Raw genomic sequence first — 21,169 nt, 5'->3', positions numbered from 1 at the left:
TATGATGTAGACAGTGATATTTTTGCAACTGATCCTCATTTTTACCTTTTTGTGCTATTTGTCTTATTTAGCTTCTTTGTTCTGCAGCTTTTTATATGGTTGCTAGGGTATACATTATCCTAGTAACCAGGCAGCGTTTACTAATTTACTGGAAGATGAATAGAAATGGCCCTGAACAGAAAGATAAGTACATCATAAGTGTATTCTCACAAAGCAATAGTTTCTTGGCTGCCATGGTCAGTGACCCCAGCAACTAGAGAGCATTTCAAATTGCTCGAAAGAGGCAGAAGTAGAAGGCAAATAATTCAAATGGTGCTAAGAATAGAACTTTTATAAAACATACTAAAAGTTATCTTAAAGGTGAACAAGTGCTTACATATTTATTACTGTTTATCATGGCTGTAGAGCTTTTTTGTCTGTGCCTGAAACATCCAGTCTGTGGGCATCAGTCACTCATCTGCAGCTCAGTGTATAACCTGACAGCCTTTGTATGCCAGAGAATGCTGGGAGTTGTACACTGACAACAAAGATTTGCTGGAAGGTGACAAGGGAATGTTTGTGAAGTGGCTGCACACAGGCCAGAAAATCCAAGTTCTGTGTTTGTTTTTCAGTTGTAGTACCAAAACTGTCTCCGCTGCTCTTCTTCTTTCTTATGATGTATGTAACATATTCCATTATAACAGCCTTAAGGGCTCATTTATCACACACCGCACATTGTGAAGAATGTAAAAAAAGCCTTGATCTGCCATTTTTTGCACTGGGTGGTGGCTTACCTCTATTACCACAGGCCTCTAAGTTCCTTCTTGGAGGGCAGAGACCTACATCTTGTTCTTTGGATCAAGCCTGTTGGGGGGGTATGTAGTTATCCCTACGCATTCTAGCACTTGTGCCCCAGGCTAAAGTATGGCCCTTTTAGCTTCCCACTTTACAGTGCATTGCTCCCTTCATATCATGTACAGTAAAGGAAAAGAGCAATGCAGTACTTGGTACTGATCAATCTGCTGCTGAAGTGTATGTTAATAGGAACCAATGCAAAAGCGCTGTGTTGCAAAAATGTCACATGGCAAATCATTAACATCAGTTCAGCTCATTGTTCTTAGTCCTGTACTCAATTAACATGCAGAATGATACAGATGTATTGAAGGAGTTAGGGATGTTTTGCAAAGCATCTAAACCTGAACATATATACCATTCATTCCTCTGGGTATTTGTTGTGCCAGGCAGATGTATCACTTGAATGCTGAATATAGGCCTGGCAGTTAGAACTGGTAAAATCTCCCAGGCAATTAAAAGACATATAGTTCAAATGTTTATTTGGTCTCATTCAGGGATATTCTGTCTGTTAGACCCCAGTAGTAGGGGAACTGCAGCTCTCAGCATCCCTGTTAGCATTTACTGACTAGGCTAGCTGGTTGCTATATTGTTTGCCTCTAGCTGGGGGGATCTGGCCTTTGGAGTTGGTTTGAAAGTCTGCCTTTGTTATATTGTATCCAGAGACTGATAATATGGGAATAAAAATCATATCCGGGCAACTCTCAGGAAGTACTACTTCTATCGACCTCAGAAATCCCTGGATTAGGATCTTGTGCACTTGTACAGTTGAGGCTGTCAGTAGCTTGTATGTTTTAGATCAACGTCTAGTATATTTCAGGTAGCTGTCCTGTGCAATGGTCTTTCTCTTTCCTGGGGATTTCCGGATAAGGGATTTTTCTATAATTTAGATCTCTATGCCTTAAGTTTACAAAGTGTTGCTCTCCAAGTCTTTTTACATTTGACTGTGGCTCACGAGTAAGAAAGGTTGGGGACCCCTGCTCTAAATTATATCCTTATAAACCAGGGGTCCTCAATCTATAGCCCGTGGGCCGGATCTGGTCCCCTAGGGTAATTTACCCGCCCCCCGGAGGATGGACGGACAGATCGCGGGAGCGTGGGTAGGGGGGTGGCGGTGCTGGAAGAGAATGCAGGAGTGGGTCATAGTTTGATGGGGGGGATAGTCCGGCCCCCCAACAGTCTGAGGGGCCATTGAACTGGCCCCCTGGACAAGAAGTTTGAAGACCCCTGTTATAAACAGTAATACATCACTAATCGGTTCTTAGTGATGTAGTTTTTGTAACTCCCTGAAACTTGTGTATTAAAATAAATACAGCACCTGTCGAAAAATGTAAGGATATTAAGGGCCCTGGCACATGGGGAGATTAGTCGCCCGCGACAAATCTCCCGTTTCACGGGCGACTAATCTCCCCGAACTACCATCCCACCGGCGAAAATGTAAGTCGCCGGTGGGATGGCACACGCTGCGCAGGCGATTTCGGCAAATTGCCGAAGTTGCCTCGCGAGGCATTCAAAGTCACCTCAGAGTTCCATGACCTGTATAAAAGCACTAGGTCCTCTAGTCTGGCCATTAAATTTCTCAGTGATTTATAATATCCTTATATTTTACGAAAGGGTATTTTATTCACTATATATATATATGATGACCTATAAAATGAGCAGCTACATTAAGGTGCTACAGACCACTGGCCACTATTGGTTAAAAAAAGGTTGATACACCTGTATACTTGAGGCTTTATAGGTTGTACTACAACTCTCAGAGTTCCATCATTAGCCAAAGGCTTTCAGAGGTTTGTGGGAATAGTTTATGATCACCTGGAGGTCTGAGTGCTTCTTATCCCTGGCATGAGCGGAACCACTAGACAGTACTATACTTGTTATTAAAGGAAAAGAAGCTGAAGCTATATATATATATATATTTATTTATTTTTGTTTGTTTGTTTGGGTTTTTCTTTTTCACTTTGCAGTAATCATGCTTAAGGCATCCAGAGTCTCTATGCTGCAGTCTGATAGCTCATATTTCAGAGCTGTGCTGCAGTAGCCCGCTAGGCATTCTACAGTCCCCTCAGAAGCAATATGGTTCTCCTAGTTAGCAAAGTCCCCACCATAAATGAGAAACAAATGTTTTCCTATCCAAGCATATTAAGATTCGAGACTGAAATTTATGCATGCATGGCTTCTTTTCTTACTTGCGATCAAAATGCCTCATCCTCCATTTCAAACATAATTTACTGCGTCTCTTTCAAAATAAACTATATTTATTGGTAGCAAAAGTAAGCCTGAAGTTTGAGTAGGGGGCTTGCCATCACACTGAATGCCCTGGCTTCCAACTACTCAGTTGTTTATAGCAAACACAAATGCACTATAATCAGTTTTCTATTTCAATATCATTTCATCTAAATTGTAGAAACTTGGCATTGGGTTTTTAAAGCAGTACATTTCCAAATCAAATCCATGTGAAAAAAATTCCAATAAACAGTCTACGTTGGTAAAATAAGAAGGCCAGCAAGCCGTTCTTTACCTTATATATATCTAACAATCACTGGTAGCTGCCATTGTCTTTGCCTTGGCTGAGGCGTTGTACTTACAACTCAGAGTTCAGTTGTGCCGAAAGAATCAGGTGCAAACGTCACTCGCACGTCAAATACCAGACGGCAGGCAGACTCAGAAAATATTTGGCACATCTGACTCCGATTTGCCGCAATGCACAAGTGCAGAAAATTCCATTAAGGTTATAGAAAAATGCACACAAGTATACACACACAAGTATACACACCCATACACATGCATAAACACATACACACAAACCCCTACACACAGAGAGACTTCTGCAGATGTCACAATATAGGTTCTCACATAATAAAATTCTTGTTTAAAATTGATGTATTTTAAATAGCTCTCCAGCTTTCCATAGGAAGAAGGTTTTGTATTTCTTCATTAAAGCTTAGGCACATCTGTGTGATGTATAATATGTGTTTATTCAGTCCCCATGTATGCTTTCTTAACTTTCAGCATTGACACAGAATAAATATAAAATATTAGGGTTAAACTTTGCCATTCAAGCTTACCTTTTCCTTAGTGATAGAAAGTAAAATGGATCTCTTCATTAATTGGGTTAATGTTCCCACTATCCTTCTATAAATCTGCAATAAATCATAATGTAGTGGCACAAGTAGGTACCCATCAGCAACTAAAGTATCATGTAACACTGGTAGAATGGTCGCTTGGCTTTACCAAGCAATAACTTTTAAGAAATGACCCACTAGTAAATAATGTTGCCTAAATCTTCTTGCTGACATGTCTTACTTGAAATATCAAAATAGTCCTAAGCCCAAGTGGCAAAGTAAGAAGTTAAAAAGACAGTTAGCCAACCTACCCATGCTACTTTTGAGATCTGTAATAGCAAAAGAATCTGCTAAAATATCAAAAGTTATATCCAAGGGATATATCTGTTGTTCTCATCTCACCTCAAGCAACATCTGGTAGAGCTCAGTGCCCAGGACCTCTTCAGTGCAAACTGGAGTGCTAAAGTCCTGTAATGTTTACTTTGGCATCATTTTTTGAAAAATGTCAACCCTACATCTACAAGACACTGGACAAACATTGGGACTAAAGCTCCTGACCTTAATGTTCCCCTGCTGTTATCATGCAAAGTAATGAACTGCTCTATTAAAGGCTAGTGAAATTGTATTTATTGCACATGTGCAATCCCACAATGCTGTTAATTAAATACAGTCATAGTTATAGGTCAACTGTAAAGGAGTATTTAGTTCTCGCAGGTTGGAGTGTTGTTATACAGCTTTCTCCAAGATAACCGGTATTGGGTGCGCCTGAATGGTTTCCTAACTGTAAAACAAACAGAAGGAGTTCTTTATATCTCTTCTTCATATTCTGTCTGCCAGAAGTCCATGTAACCCTTTTGCTCATTAGCTAATCAATGTATTTTCGGTGCCATCTGCCAACTAGTCCAAAGCAATTTACCTACTACAAGTGAAGTCTGATATCCACTGTGCAACAGATGGGCCTCCAACTGGGGAGGGGTTAAAGTTTCCTTTTGGAGTAGAATAGAAAGCGAGAGGAAACCATGCTCTTCCTGTTTAATTGTTCTATTCATTTTATTGTAAAATGACAAATATGAGCACGTTCTGTATGCATTCACTGTGTGTGTGTCACATTAGGTTCTGAATAGTTTCAGGATTTCTTGTCCTTTGTGCTTAGACTCCTGTCTACTGGAATTCCAATCGGGCCATACTGTCATATCCGAATATGTTGCTAGGTAACTTGGAGCTTTCCCACTCTAGTGACGGCTCAGAGTTTTGTCGTTTCATTCCAGACATAGTGAAACCCTAACCATTTGTCACCAGTCATTGCTGTAACATAACCTCAATGCTACGGTTCATCTGACTTTTCTTTATGTAAGAGAATTTTTTTTTACAACTTTGGAATTACAAATACACGTATAGTTATAAATTACGTTATAGGTTAAATAATTGTAATATTGGTATGATGTTGTCACACAAAGAGTTCCATGGAGCCTTTGGGAAGTTTGAGTGCCATAACAATCTTTTGGAGGCCTACATGGTGCCTGCTGGCCTCAGGTTGGGCTGACCTAATATACAACTTACACATTTTTTTCATTATTCTAAGACTCTCTCTTAACACTGAGCCTCCATCCTTTGATTTTACACATGGGGTGTTAGGGCTGTAAGAGGGGAAAACCCACAGATTGCCCTAGGGTGAGACCACCAGTATCACAATATAGAAAACATTTCCTTATAGAACAGCTGGAAGACAACAAATGTAAGCATTTACCTATCAGCTTTTTTTCTTTTAAAAGTGTTAAAATAAGAGTTCAGTTTACTGAAGTTATTTTTTATATGAGTTTTTCTTATGCTATAATTAGTTTAAGTTTTTGTTTAAAAAGCCCCAGATTCACAACACCTGAAATTCTACTCCTAACACCCTTTGGGAATGGATTACATTTTCGTGCCTGGTGCACAACAGTATTTTGAGAGTGAATGCTAGGCCACAAACTATTTCTGAACTGGTGCAGAATGCTGAAGTGTGCAAGAGCTGTCATAACTGTCACCAGAAGAAATGAGTGCAAGAGTGGTCCAACCAGAGTGACTTAATGGGATCCAGCTTGAAGCGGTCACACTCGCTGCCAAAAGTGTTAATGTGTGTAAGGAATTTTTGTGCTAAAGCAGCAGAAGTGAGACTCTAGAAGCTACTGACAACTACCTAGTAGCCATATTGTCATTACGTTTTGGAACTCTAGCCTTTCAAACTTATAGACCTTTTCACTAAGGCACATTAAAAGTCAGTTTGCTGCCTTCTTTTCTGCCTAGTTTGCACAGCAGTGCAAATTCCTAAAGTGCTGCGTAGTAAGTCAGTCTAAGTCTAGGGTTGCCGTAACAACACAATTATGGCATTAACAAAAAATTGGCATCCCCATATATCATGCCTAGGGACGGCACAACTGGAATGTTGCTATTTCTTTTTTTACATTAGTGTAAAGAATATGGTTTGTGTATTTCATCTTTTAATAGCACAATTAAAATACATCAGCAGTCCACTGAGAAGCCTCTGTATAAACAACCCCCCTCCCTTCCCTCCAGCTACAGCCGGTTAGGATGTGCGTTTAGGAACAGCTCATTATACAGACACTTCTTACTGGACTTCTTCATTACCTTATTGTTCTTGTATGGTCCGAAAGTAGAATGTGATTCAGTTTCAAATTTTCCCTGTTTATTACAAGAAATAACACTGCTTTCTGCTCCAATGGAGCAGCTTTCCCAAGAGAGCACAGCAAAATCTTCACTTATATGTGACAAAGCATTCTTCTTAACAGCAGCACCCCCTTTTTCATTAAAATGTTTGAATTTAGACAAAATAAGACAAATGCAGAAATTTTTGTTCAACTTTAATAAGCTGCTCTCTGGGAATGGTTTCAGTTATAATTGTGCAACAGTAGCTTTCTGGGGGCAGGTTGGTTATCCGTGTTATAGAATCTGTTCCAACTAAGCCTGAGCCCCATAAATATAGATGAGAACAAAGGCTATACAATTCCAATGTGCAAAGGCCTAACCCTGCTGAACGTTATCCAGAGAACACTCCTATTTAGCTCAGAACACAGTGTTACATCTTGTTCAGTTTGATAATGCACAGTGGGAGTACTTTGAACACATTACTTTGGGTATGAGAATTCAGTTAAACAAAAAGAATTTCTGCTTTCAGCTTTGCAGCTCCCAGGGATTCCCTAATCTCTAACCTCACTACATGGCACGGCTTATAGAGCTTAACCTGGGAAAGGAAGTGCAAAACCCGGGCAGCTATCTAGAAGCCGTTTCTCAGCTTTTGAAGAGTTATTAGTGCAGTGGGAATGCAAGGAGAGGGGGCAACTGCTTAATTTGACAGTGTTGAGCACAGAAACAATAAGAATCACCTTTATCGGATTTAGCCATCTGTGTTCCTTTAAATTGATATACAAGTTTTTGGCAGGCCTTGGGTCTTTTATCTCAGCCCGCACTGTTGTACCTTGCGAGCAGCGTGTTTACACCAGTTTCTATTTTTATTCTACTGCAAATAAAGCACTTTGAATGATCATTGACAGGGCCTACTGAATAGCTGCATGTATCATCATTTCTTGACAAGGTACTAAAACTCTGCACTCCTGCAAAAATAGCTTGCTACACAAAAGCTTGAGAAAATGCTTTATTGGGACATTTAGAACTTACATTGTTTAGTCACACTAAGGGACCTACTGAGAACAATAACTTAGCATCCTTGACTTTTTTCGAGTGCAGTTTTTAGAAAGGACAGGCATAGTTGAGTGCCCAGTTCAGTTTCAAGGACTTATAATTGAATGTACAATAACTTCGTACCCTTAAAGTTAGATAACTAGCTGGAGGAACATATTACATTTCAAACTGCAAGTACAGGAAAGAGAAAGCAGCAAATCAAAAATTCAGATTATGTTACCACAGTATGATACTGGTTTTAGAAACAGGCTGGCCAGATTACTGGTTGCCATGGGTTACTAGACCTGGGCAAATTTTTTATCCTATTAAATTCCCCCCCCCCCCTTTAAGTTGAACCGTAGTGTTAAACTCTTGGGGTTTTCCTTGAGCAATGAGCCAAGCCCTCACAGACAATAGTAATGCTTATAGTATGCTGTTTCATAATGTTATCTTATACTGTGTAATTTGTTTAAACCAATGGATCTATCATTCTGTCATCATGCAACAAAGGAAAATATAATAAAAATGTTGCAGTTGCTGTCTGAACTTATGGAAACCATTAAGGATTATTTTACTATATCAATAATATAGTAAATATACCAACTATAATATATCAGTGGGGGGGGGGGGGTGGTAAGGAGACAGGGGCTACAGACCACATAAACCTGAGTATTTAAAATTAAATAACGAGAACATGAAATTCTTGTCAGAAACACTGAGCCACATGATGAAACCCCATTTTGAAATTACAAAGGTTCAGGAATCAGATCCCTAGCTTGGTAGATATCTTTTGTGTCGAATACAAAATAAAGTGTGGGGTTTATATGTAAAATGTAGCATGGTGATATTCTGTAATTTAGTTCTGTAATTTAGTTGCTGCAGACTGCTTTAAAAATCTGCTGTTTGCCATAAGTCTGATGAAATTATTTAAAGATATTTAACAGTGTTGGGTCAGTGCACTAAGCAAAACATGGGCTTGCTGTCATTTAAAAGGTTTGCATTCATCAGCTTTGCCATAAATGCCATGTCATTCTGAATATTTGCCTCCGCAAGGCAACTGATCATTAATAGAAAGTGCTCAATTAATATTATGTCAACAGTGACATAGTTCAAATTTGCAACCCCCACAGCAAAATTATTTTAGGGTTCCCTAAGCTTTTGGGAATTAGACATTTTGCAACTTTTTAATTGCTTTGTATTCTTTCCTTTCCTATAGTTTAGGCGAAATGAAGTTATTTTTATTTAAACACTTTCAATGCAGTGTTTGAGTCTGTGTTCTTTTCTGAATGGCTCCCTTTCAGCTACTGATGGGGGGGAAGAAAGAATACAGGAGTGCACATAGGGCAATAAATTCTTATGTGGGTCTAAACAGCTATAAATTATTTCCTGTAATTTAGCACTTCTTGATGCCAATTTCTAACCACCCGCTGTGGTTAAAAATTCTGTTTTTTCTTCTGTTTTGCTACTGAGCCAGTGATTTAGTAAATGAGGTAAACAAAAACTGCTTGATACACAGAAAAGGACTGAATTATGTCTGGCGTTGCTTTTTTTGTCTGGGATTATTATGATCTTGCTAGGGTTTAGCTTGTTATCTGATAGTAAGGGAAAATAAATTAGGCAAGTTTCAAATAAATAACCTTTTCCTTTTAAAAATGTTCAGGGACAACATAGAGACAACATTTTCTGTGTGGGATGTGGCCTCATTAAGGGCTGGTTAAAATTTTGGTCAATTAGCATACACGTTTCTCAAAAATATTCCAGTGCTTATTGGGTACCCTTTATGCAACATAGTGAGTTTTGCATTGCTCAGTTAGAGTAATGGATTGATGTGTTCATCGAACAGGTACATATCAAAAATATTTTAAGAGATGGGTCAATTTTCTCCATTTATGTCATTCATTTAGGCAAAAGGGCCTTTGTTCATGTTGCAGTCATTCATTGTAAGGCAACCTGCCATGTTGGTCCTGCTGTGATGTATTCCAATGCTTTGACTTGCTGATGCAGATGACAGCATATAAGGAGAAAATAAAAGCCAGTGGCTTTCTATGTGGTGGGGTTGGTCACGCGTGTATGACATTTGCCATTAACGTCATGAAATGTTTATAAAAAAAAACCTTCTTCACTTGCTGTGCTGAATTACTAGGAGGTCTCAAGGAAGGTAGTCAGTACCAAACCATCTGAGCTGCATAGAGAAAATATTGTGCAAGGAAAGCTGTCTTTTATTTAATTTATGAATTACATTAATGCACATGCAATGTTGTGTGTCCATTTAAGCACCCCACGCTTGCAGTTGTGTTAATAAATGAGCCCAATTATGTTGATGAAAAATACTGGTGATATTTCTTTATGTAATGTAAGATCACATAGGCTTCTTTAAACAAGGGAGTCCGTATTTGCAGATCAAAAAAAGGAAAGGGCTTTCCATAGATTTAATGGTGTTTGGTGGAAATTGCTACCTGGCATAAGGATTGATTGAGGCTGTGGTTTATTTAGATGATAATTTTTTCAGTTAACCCCTGCTCTACTTAGTTATCAGGTCCTATTCATAAGGGCTATTAGCCCAGGCTCTCTGGTTTCTGATGGGGGCACATATTTTCTCATAGCGGCACAGGTTCCCTTAGGTGTTGTTGGTTTTATTCAGAGAGAAGAATAGCTGCACCATAAATAAATCTATTAAAATCAAAGTCTTAATTAGGTTTATTTTAGTTTATGTACTGTGTGTTTGTACAGTGGGTTTGATTTGTAATACAATTTACTAGCCAATTATGAATCACAAGAAGCTGCAGTATCAATTCTTCTCTCTGTTTAAAGTTACAATTTTCACCTTGGGGTGACTAAATATTTTCCAGGAAGCCAAATACTTTTGTGCAGAATTTGTTATTTTTGTCTGTTATATGACACTGTCTCTTTAATCAAATTTCCTTTAATTGCCACCAGTTGTAATTTATTATTTCTGTGGCCAGCCCAGTTAAAAGATGTCTGGTAAACCTATCAGGGAAAGCGCATGCCAAAAAATGATCATCTGAAATATTAACTTTCAACAGATTTGTTGCAGTTGTAGATATATTTTGTTACCAAACCAAGAGCCGTGGAACATAATCTTGCAAAGTAGTCCCTTGCTGTATATATTTTACATAGATTGAATTGACTTTGTATACTGAAATTTGTGGGTGTATTCATTAAAATCACATTCCCCCACTTGCAGTTAATCACTTGTCTTCTTTCTGTGCAGTTAAATTAATAATGAACAACCAGGACTATCTTTAAAAGGATCTTCTACTTATAAAGTAAGAGTCTAAAACCTTAGCTGTTGGTGGTGTGGGTATGGGGGGTTTTACATCAGCAAAAACTGAAGGGACATAGGTCAGGCAACACCAATACAGGTACATAGTTGAGTTTGGAAAAAGGCTCATATTTATATATAAGTTTTACCTTTTGCCCAGTTAAATTCTAGCTGATACAGAGTGCCCCAGAAGGGGAATGCATGCAACAAATGCCAAAAGCACAATTGGAGCAGTTTACAGAACAACATCATACACAGTATCACTAATATAGCTAAAAAGGCATCTAAGCCTTATTGGAATACCCCGCGTATTACCAGTAAGACTTATAAGCATATTAGGGCTCTGACTTAGTCGCCCGTGACAAATCTCCCTGTTCGCGTGCGACTAATCTCCCCGGATTGCCATCCCACTGGCAAAAATGTAAATCGTCGGCGGGATGGCATACACGGCGGCACGATTTCAGTGAAATATCAGAAGTTGCCTTGAGAGGAAACTTCCGCGATTTTACTGAAATCATGCCGCTGCGTATGCCATCCCACCGGCGATTTACATTTTCACCGGTGGGAAGTTGCCACGAACAGGGAGATTTGTCGCGGGCGACTAATCTCCCCGTGTGCCAGAGCCCTTAGGTGTCTCTTCTGATGACTGGTGCACCCTAGCAGAGGAGATCATTTGTCATTTAGCGGAGTGAGTATCCTGTTGTGCATCATTAAACTGGAAAGTTTTATTTTCCTCTTATCAAAAGTGACCATTAGTGCAAAGTATTAAATGTTTCTATGCCTAAACTTTACTTCTTCCTCTTAAGAAGTGGCAAAAATGACCTTTAGGTTATATCAAGCAACAGAAATGTATCCACTTATTTAGTATGAATCTCATGTTTGCCACCCCAGATAACTGATACTCAATAGAGAGATGATACATACAAGTCATCATAAAGTGAACAATGGATGCAATTGTGGGTAAAAGGGTGAAATTGCAGCCAGATTTGCTACCCAGATATACTCTGCGATAATGACCGCCCACTAAGTATCAGCCCTTTGTCCCTTTATTAGCTGCTGGATTACTGTTCATATTAATGCTTTTATCAAAATATTTTGCAAAGCCATGATTCCATCTACTCCCCATGTGTACTTTGGTGGGACCCTGGTATTACAGAGGAGGAAGTGTTTTAATGAAAACCCACCCTTAAAAGATTTAGCATGGATTATAATGAATAATAACTCTGCTTTGAACCAGATGATTGTGATTGACTATAACTGGCAGGCAAAGCAACTGGTAGGAGATATAGCACAGATGCGAGTAGGCTCTCTATCATTTTTTTCTAAAGAATTTAGGAATAATATGGAAGTCATTTACAATATTTCAACGTCAGCATCAGAATTTTTCAGCAAATAGCTGCCTAGTGGAGACCGCATACTCTTACATGTTAAAAAAGAGTATTAACAAAAGAATTTTCTTTATACCTGAACAGGATCTAGGGGATTTAGTGGAGGAGCCCTTCCCCATACATTATTGTGGGAGGCAAATAAGAATTAACATGTAACTCTCAGTTCCACATTGAAAGGAAACCAGATATGTAGAGTGTACAGTGCCGGCACACTGGCATTGCTATAGAATCTACATTTACCTTTAACTTGCAATCATTTTAAACATATCTACTCAAACTCTTCTACTTTCCATTTGGTTTAGTGCAGTGCTTCTCAACAAACTGTGACTGCTTATGACATAGTAGTTCTGTGTCCCTAAAACATTGGTTGCAGCTGCTGCCTCTTCTTTATAGGGCTGCTTTAAATGCCAAAACATTGAATTCCAGTTATTCCTCTTACAGCTAATTTTCTGTGTAGGCAGTGTAAAGTGTGCAGTAACTTCTGCAGGCACTTGAAACTCTTAGGGGGTTATTGAATAAAAGGCACTAAGTTTTCCCAGGTGCTGTATCCCATAGCAACCAATCAACAGGTAGCATTTGCTGGTCAAACAAATATTTTATTGGTTTCTATAGGTTACTGCTCCTGGTCAAACTTAGTGCCTTAGTGCTTGGGTAAAAAAGTAAAATGTTTTAAATGGGTGACACCCAGGCACAGACTAGAACCATATGAGGTCTCTTTGGATAAAGACTGAGAACCAGTGGGTTAAAGCATATGATTGTTCCAATAGGAAGGCTCATAAGGAATGTTACCTATTACATTTTGATTGAGGAAGAGGCTCTTAAATGTAATCCTATTTGCTGGTAATGTTTATTGAATAGTAACCACTTCAGGGTCAAGTGCCTCAACCTTTGTCAAAATCCACTTGGGTAGCCTAAAGCTAGGACTAGAACCATAAAGCCTTTAGCCTGCAATTAGCAAAAGGAATAGGAACCCAGTTAGATGTAGGATACATATCTCTCCGCTACCCTTCTGTTTATAGCACAGTTACGAATAATAGGCATAAAAGGGTTCAGGCCAGATTGTAGCTGGTGGTTGGCTGGCAATAACAGAGCATGATTTGGGCAGGTTGAGTATCATAAAAACTATTCTCATTTATCAATTTGTAAATTATAGGACATATGACAATATTTTGTTTTTCCTGACAGTTTCTTTAAGTTAAAGGCTGCTGCTTCAAGCTTGCAAAGACTTATTAAGGTTACTTTGGATTTATCTTGCTTTCCTTTTCCTTCAAATTAGTCTCAGATCAGCTCAGCTATGAGAACTCCTACAGAATACCTAATAAAGCAATAAAATGCACATATGGAGGTTTGAGGACTTATACATATAGCATTCTTTCTTTTGCTTGTTACTGGTATTGAATTTTTCCATTCTTGCAATATCTGTGGTGTTTCTAATTACACATATTGAGGTTTTAAGGAAGTTTCATCATCTAATCCACTTTAATATACATATTTCTGTGATTTAATATAGGATAGGAATATTACATCTGCTAAACATTACCAGAAGTCGCCCCATTGTTAGTTTTTACTCTGACATGTTCTTGAAAAAAAAAAAAGATTAGAGCTAAGAAAAAGAGAAAATTTATTTAATGACATGTTTGTTTAAAGGCCTCAGTGTAAGAGTATATACTCTGGAGTAAAATTAAGTCATTTGCTCATGCTGCAGGCCTCCCAAGTGAAATGATAACTGATAATGACAGTATGTTTTAGTGACTGATGTCCAGCTTGTGACCTAGCTTGCAAGATCTTCGGTCTACTATGGGTTCTTATTCCCCAAATGCTGGAGAGGCTCCGACTGGAGTCCCTCAAGCTAAGCTTTGGCTAAGCCATTCGTTCATTTATATCCAGACTACCAGCAAAATGTTAGAAACCATAGTGCTGCGGTATTGGGGCTATGGCACAGTATGGTTGCCATCTGGCTAATAATATACAGGCTCAGATGGTAGTAATGATTCTTAATGCCAGAGTTAGCAGTACTAAAAAAAGTAACCCTGAAAGGACAGGCAGTATTTTTTCCCATAAATTTGGTAGTCCAATGTTTTCTTTATTGCACATTTCTAGAGCCAGATTTCTATTAGGGGCACCCCACCCCTATCCTCCCACAGGATTGCGCACAGCCTTTGTTCCTACACCCAAGTAAGCAAGCATGCTGCCCCTAAATTTGTGTCTCCCTAGGCTTGGGCCTTCGTGGCCTTGCCATAAATCCAGGCTTGCACATTTTTTAGATTTCAGTCATGAGAAGCTACTTGGGCTTTTAGTACCTGCCATACACATGATAGAAGTATTGTAATCCTTATGATTAAATATTGAATAAAGTGTTTTGTTCTTAAGGTGGCCATACACGAGCAGATCCGCTCGCTTGGCGATGTCGCCAAGCGAGCGGATCTTCCCCCGATATCCCCACCTATGGGTGGGCGATATCGGGGACCATTTAGGTAAAAAAAATAATAATCCGATCGTTTGGCCCTGGGGCCAGACGATCGGATTATGTGGGCGGCAATGGGGCAGTCGGATCGGGGACCGCATCAACGAGCCGATGCGGTCCCCGATCCGACCAGATTTTCTAACCTGGCAGATCGAGATCTGGCCAATTTCAGGCCAGATATCGGTCGGCCAGGCCGATCTGCTCTCCCCATACACGGGCCGATTAGCTGCCGAATCGGTCCAAGGGACCGATATCGGCAGCTATAGTCGGCCCGTGTATGGCCACCTTTACATGTATTTGTCTATATCTGTACATAGATCTGTATATAAGGCATGTGTAAGGATACGAAAGCCTAACCTAAACTATTGCCAGCATTATTCAAGGTTGTTCATGCCATCCACTGAATTAGAAGGCTTACTTGAGATAAACTGGCACAGACTCCATATGTGGAATAGATTCCTTTTATATCCTACCAGCTCCAATATCGCTTCTGTATTGTATTTAAGAATTTTCGAAACTGTGGCTTTACCCCTGCAGAACATTTATGGGGTTATTCAGACAACCACCGTGGCTAAATGTCTGGTCTAAAGATATATGCAGTGGTGAGGAGCTGCAGCTCTTTACACACTTTCATTTTTTTTTTATATTTGGGCAACATGATTGCAGGATAGTCTTTTGAAAATATACCCAGAGGCCACATAACTTTTGGGCGCCACTGCATTTCTGTGAAAATCCCATAGTACTATTTCTAGGCCAGTGGTCCCTAAATACGCTGTTCGAAAGGTAACAGACCCTTTTCTTTAAGGCCCACTGAATTCTAGTAATTACCTAAAGAGTTTACACAGAATATAATTACTGTTGCTTAGATTTTTATGACTGTTACTGCCACCAGCAGTTAAATTGTTCTAGTGTACTGTTCTAGACAAGTATTTTGCTTCAGAACCATATAAAGTCTCTAAAACAACAAGCATTTTGTTGTAATTTTAAGGCAAAATATGACATATTTTTACAAACTATTTTTATAGCCTTGTAGCACTGTAGGAACAGTTTTCTTCCTACAGATTGAGAATAGAGGCTTTCTATGTTGAAAAGCTTAGACTTTTTTTTAGGGAGAAGAATGTGGGGTTTTGGAATAAGAGACACTCTTGGGATCTATATGCTGCTGATCAGCAATATTAAAACTTGTTACCAGCTTAGGTTTGGTAGAGTGTAAAGTTATTGATGTTGCATTCCATATGATGGGTAAATTAAATGTACTGCATGGGGCGCTACAGAATGTTCTTTGTGTTTTCTGCTGAAAGCGAAGCTTTTCTGATGGACTGTCAATGTTTGTTTTAATATCCAGTATCCAAGTTCTTCCTCAGTCCTTTTCTGCCTGGCCTCTTCGGTTTATTTATCCTGTCTTATCTTTTATTGAACTTGATTATTTGCAAAGGAAATGAAAATAGTAATCAAAAAAGGTTAATGTTTTCTTCCTAATTACTTGTTGTTGTGTACAGTAAGAAAGAAATAAACAAAATTATATTGTTATAAAATAACAGGGAATAAAAACCTGAAGATGCTGAATGGATCAGTGCACACAGAATTCAAGCTAAGCCCAATGTATCAAAAGTTATTACATGGTGATGTGGAATGTGTTCTGCCTATAAGGTTTAACAACACCAAGAAATCAAAATGGCATAAAAGTAATTCCATCCAAAGGGTCTGCAAATAACCGGGGCAATTAGCCATGTTTGTTTCTTTACCAATAATACATTGTTTGCCAGCATTCCAGCATAATGGCACTCACTGCCATACAATGCAAATGTTTGCAACAGGTAGTAAATAGCATGCATGTCGACACAAAGACATCCACTAGGATGCCTAGATTGTGAGTACAAGAAACTAATAACAGCAGCCCTGTGCTTAATAACTACTTAAGGCAGATGGCATCCTTTCCCAAAGTGTGATGTGTCTTGTGGTCTTTTCAATCCATACAACCTCCTTTACTGTGGATAGGTTTAAAGAGGATTTTCTCAATCTCGGTTACCCAAACAGGAGCACAGCCTTAAGACCATTCATTGCTGTCCTGGCTACTGTCCTGCAACTTCTGGGTCACTTTTACAGCTTTCATGCATCTGTAACACTGGATTGCAAAGAGGTTTGAACCAAAATACTCTGAAGACATCTGTCCAACCCTTAATTCACCAGGAAGTGATCATAGAATGTACTCCTTATACCCACATTTTGACTAAAAGGGTTTTAAACAATACTTTAAAAGGAAAAAGCAGGGCTTAGAAGAAGTCACAAAACTCTAATTGGAGGCACACTCTAGTGCACAATCCTATGAGGAAGAACAATAGCTATGTGTTATAATAAAGCACACTTATCATTCCATTCACAGCTATTCATTCTGTGTCTTCTCTTCACTGAGCTGGATACAACAGTTTTGAGATTAGCCAGCACTTGCCTTTATTTATTTCCTAAAAATGCCTGATGGTTAAATAAAGGCAAGTTTTAACCAGAACTACTATATAATCTTAAGGGATGCAGGGATAAATAACAAAAGCACCAACAGATTTTTGATATTAAGTATAGATGACAAGGCGAATCTCTGAAGCAACAGGGTTAGATAGACAAGCCCCATGTCCCATAGTTGTTTAAACTAAGGCATGTTTATAGACTAAACTTACTTATGAGTTCTGATCTTCTTGGGAGCCTTTGTGATAGCAGACAAAGACAGCAAATGAGTGTTCTTGACAGATACATATGTTAGCAAAGACACAAAGTCTTCTCTGACCATTTAATTCCTAAACATAACATCTACAAAGAAGGGAAAGCAGTGTTGAGAAACGATCTGTTTCTTTTAAAAACAACTTTATATTTGCTTGAAATTGAAGCACTAGTAATGATATCACTTGTCTTAAAGAGAGAGCTACATTTTTGTGTAAATATATTCTCATTCTCTTTATTGACAAATCTAATGCCTTCTTTAGTTAAGCAGAATTATATTGTATTACCAAATTTAGGATAGAATATGGGTTAAAGCTCTGTTTTAACTTAACATGGAATTCTTGGCTATTTTTACTGAAAGGAGATATGTAGGTAAGTTAAATATTAAAGAGAATTATTATTACGGTCATAGATATAAAGTATGAGGCTACCTAAACCCAGGTGCAGATAAAACTATGGGTGCTATAGTATCAAATATAATTAGCAAGTGGGTAACCAGATATGGGTCATCCAGGCTTTTACCCCACACAGCAAAGATCACATCATGTGGGATGCCAAGGCTAGGAGCAGGAATTACGTACACTTGTAAGGCCAGCTTTCAAAATTAAAAGGGATAATATTATTATTATGAGGTCCCATTAAGTACAAGATATGTTTTTTTTATACATATAACAGGAGAGTTGTATTTATGACAAAATGAGGGGTCCAGTGCTTATTTGTTCAATGGTAAGGTCTCCAGTTGTTCTCAAAGTTTTCACTGCCTTTACCACACAAAGCTTTTTCAGGTTTGTAACCATCTTTGAAAGCAACTAAGGTCTCTCATTTGATATCTGCAGTTTAATAAATTAATAACAACCTGTTTGGTGGTCCTGATTGTAGCCTGTTTTATCTGAATATTTTTACAAGAAGCTCTGGAGCCCTGTAGTGGCTGCTTAGCAGTACAGCTGATGACAGAACTGAAAGGAGCCAAGTTGCATACAGTGTGAATCTTTCTCAATAGGCTCACATTGTTTCATGGTGGAAACAATCTGCACTGCTTGTCAGTGGAAGCTAAAGGTGAATAGTCTCAGAACAGTAGCTGTACATCACTTTTTGTAATCACTAAAGACTTCAATTAAGTGGGAACTTCACCGTGTCGTTCCTTAACAGGGAGAGGTTAATAATGAACTAAATATTCTTTTTGGACACTTGTGCCATGGCATTCCCTAAATATGCTTGTTTGTATGACAGTTAGTTTATAGCTTTTAAACCCTTTAAAAAGACTTTTCACATAAAAAACATGTACCCTATTATGCCTGAGTAGGGTGCAGCTCACTTTGTTTCTTGAATTTTCATGCTGCAATTTCCAGTTGTCCTTTTTGGCATGGGAGTGCCATATTTTTTATTCTTAACAAATTGATTAAGGTGTGCTACACAATGGACAAACCGGCTAGTTGTAGCCCCAGGTGCAAGCTGAACCCTTAAAGCCCGAAACGTTGCTGTGTGCACTTGAGTAAAGTCACTTTTTTCTACAACATTTCCGGAGTGCTGCTGTTTTTTCATTTTATCCTGGATATTTTTTATTCTTAATACTTTTTATTTACACATGGGAGTTCATTTACAACAGAAAGGCTGAAAAATATGGATGAAAAGATAACCACAGGGATCATTTATGAACGCACCCGCAACTGCACCCTATTGCATGTGACCAAAATGACGTTGTTTTGGAAGAAATGCTGCATTGTATTGTGGGTTCACGCTTGTGATCTTTAGAATAGGAAATCATCTTTGCTATGTAAGGTACATAGTAAATTAATCATAGCAGTTATGGCTGTAGTTTCTAAATCTGCACCCACAGCTTTATTAAATCTTGAGTGGTAGCAGAGGAAATACTATAGTGTGCCACCTTTGCATGCTCAGTGCCATTAATAAATGACCAGACTGTTATATACTATTAAGTATTATATGTTAACAGGGATGGATTATAGATGCTGCTTTTTCTATTGGGAATACCTTGGCTTGGGACAGGAGACGGATACCTATATGTATCATCATTATAAGATGCCTTGGCATTACTTGAGTGTGAGCTCTGCTTCCTAGCTTTCTGGAACCACTACAATCATTATCAGGACCTATAAAGTTTGTGAAGACAGGACAAAACAAAACTTGCTCTAACTACATTGGTGTCAATGTGAAAATTATATGAATGAATCCCCACCGATCCTCAGTAGCGATGTATCAACTACCAGCTTAAGGCTGCCATAAAGTACATATAGGGACATCCTTTTGTTTTCTCTGCCACCACAGCTGTCCTATACCATAAAAAATGTTTTCTCTGCTGCACCGACTTCATATAGTATTTATGTACCTTGTTGGCCCTGGCAATAGTAAATGAGCTCAAGGATCTATAAATAAAGAAATGCAGTTGATGGAGTACTTTTTTTGTTGATTGCAGCATCCCGAAATACTTTTTACATGATGCAAACTTTTTTCATTTTAATTTTGTAGACAAAGCCTCTCTGCAAGACAAGTCAATTTAGCAAATTATTTATCGCATATTTTGGCGGCCAGACTAGAAGGAACAGATGTTAAATGCATTCATTTTTCAAGGACAAACAGTTTTATTTAGAGTCTTTATGTCTCAGATTTGCGTTTTATATCCTTTGATAAACAGAATAGGGAATTCTTTGAATCTAATAAAAACCCCTAACATATTTGATGAAATCTTAGAAGAGAAAAAGAAAATCATTGATAAATGAACGCTTGGCTTTGTTAGCCACACCCGCTGAGTGAAATAAACCCCAGCAGAGAATTTGACTGGCACTGCACAGTCTCTGCATGTTACCATTATGGTCTTGACAAGGCACATGCGGAAAGTTCATGGATGATTTCATGCAATTTATTCTACTTTAGCCAAGCAGGAAAATGTTCTGATGTACAAACAATGACACCAAAATTAGCACAAGCAAATAGCCTATGGTATTGCTTAATGAAAGGGTTTCATTTTTCAGTAAACATCTAACCCTTCTAGTGTTCAATGTTGTTTAGGTTTGTTTTTTTACTTTTCTAAACCCATAATCTTAAACTGCTATCCAAGCAAAATACAACACAAAGGCAAAGCAACATTAGGGAATGGGATTCATTTCCAGTTGCTCTGTTATTCTAAGGGACTGTTAAGCCAATTAAGACAATTTTCCAAAGCTTTAAGGATCTAAAGAACTTTCAAGACTTTTTAGTGAATGTTTAGCGTACGTCCTCCAAAAATGTATACATTTGTTCAACCGTTTAGGATGTGGTTACCAGAACAGAAGTTTAATAATTAGGCTTATGGCTAGGGCATAACGGATGGTTGCACGAGATGTATTCTTGCTTATAATAGTAATGGCATTTGTGTCAATTCAGTTTCAGTTGCGTCAGGGTTCAGAAATCATTGGGGTTGACCTGGAAGGTGCTTACAAATGAACAGCAAATGCCCAGGTAGTGATCTGGCCATAAGTTAAATAACCAGAAAGCCAGATAGCTGGGTAGATTTTAGAGTGGGGTGCTACCGAGGAGGGCCAGCGAACATTTCTATGTGCCCTATGATGTGTTTTGCTCCACAGAGGAAATCTGATCATATTTTTGTCACCTTGTGTGCCCCAAAAGCACCTTTCCTTTTTCTGATCCTATCCATTTCGATGATCCTAACAAACTCATTTTCAAAATGAATAATCCAGATAATGTTCACCTTGAAATGACATTTTCATGCGATTGTAAATAATTGTATTTTAAA

The 21,169-nt window shown here is 38.5% G+C and overlaps 1 protein-coding gene across 1 annotated transcript in view; it reads left to right on the top strand.

Annotated features, from left to right (window-relative positions):
- Nucleotides 1-21,169, top strand: part of fat4 (FAT atypical cadherin 4) — a 163,276-nt gene that overhangs the window by 6,193 nt on the left and 135,914 nt on the right. The window lies entirely within an intron of this gene.

This window comes from Xenopus tropicalis, chromosome 1 (genome assembly GCF_000004195.4).
Source record: "Xenopus tropicalis strain Nigerian chromosome 1, UCB_Xtro_10.0, whole genome shotgun sequence".
Classification (NCBI taxonomy): domain Eukaryota; kingdom Metazoa; phylum Chordata; class Amphibia; order Anura; family Pipidae; genus Xenopus; species Xenopus tropicalis.
The sequence above is the reverse complement of the archived record's forward strand: the minus strand, read 5'-3'. Positions and strand labels throughout refer to the sequence as shown.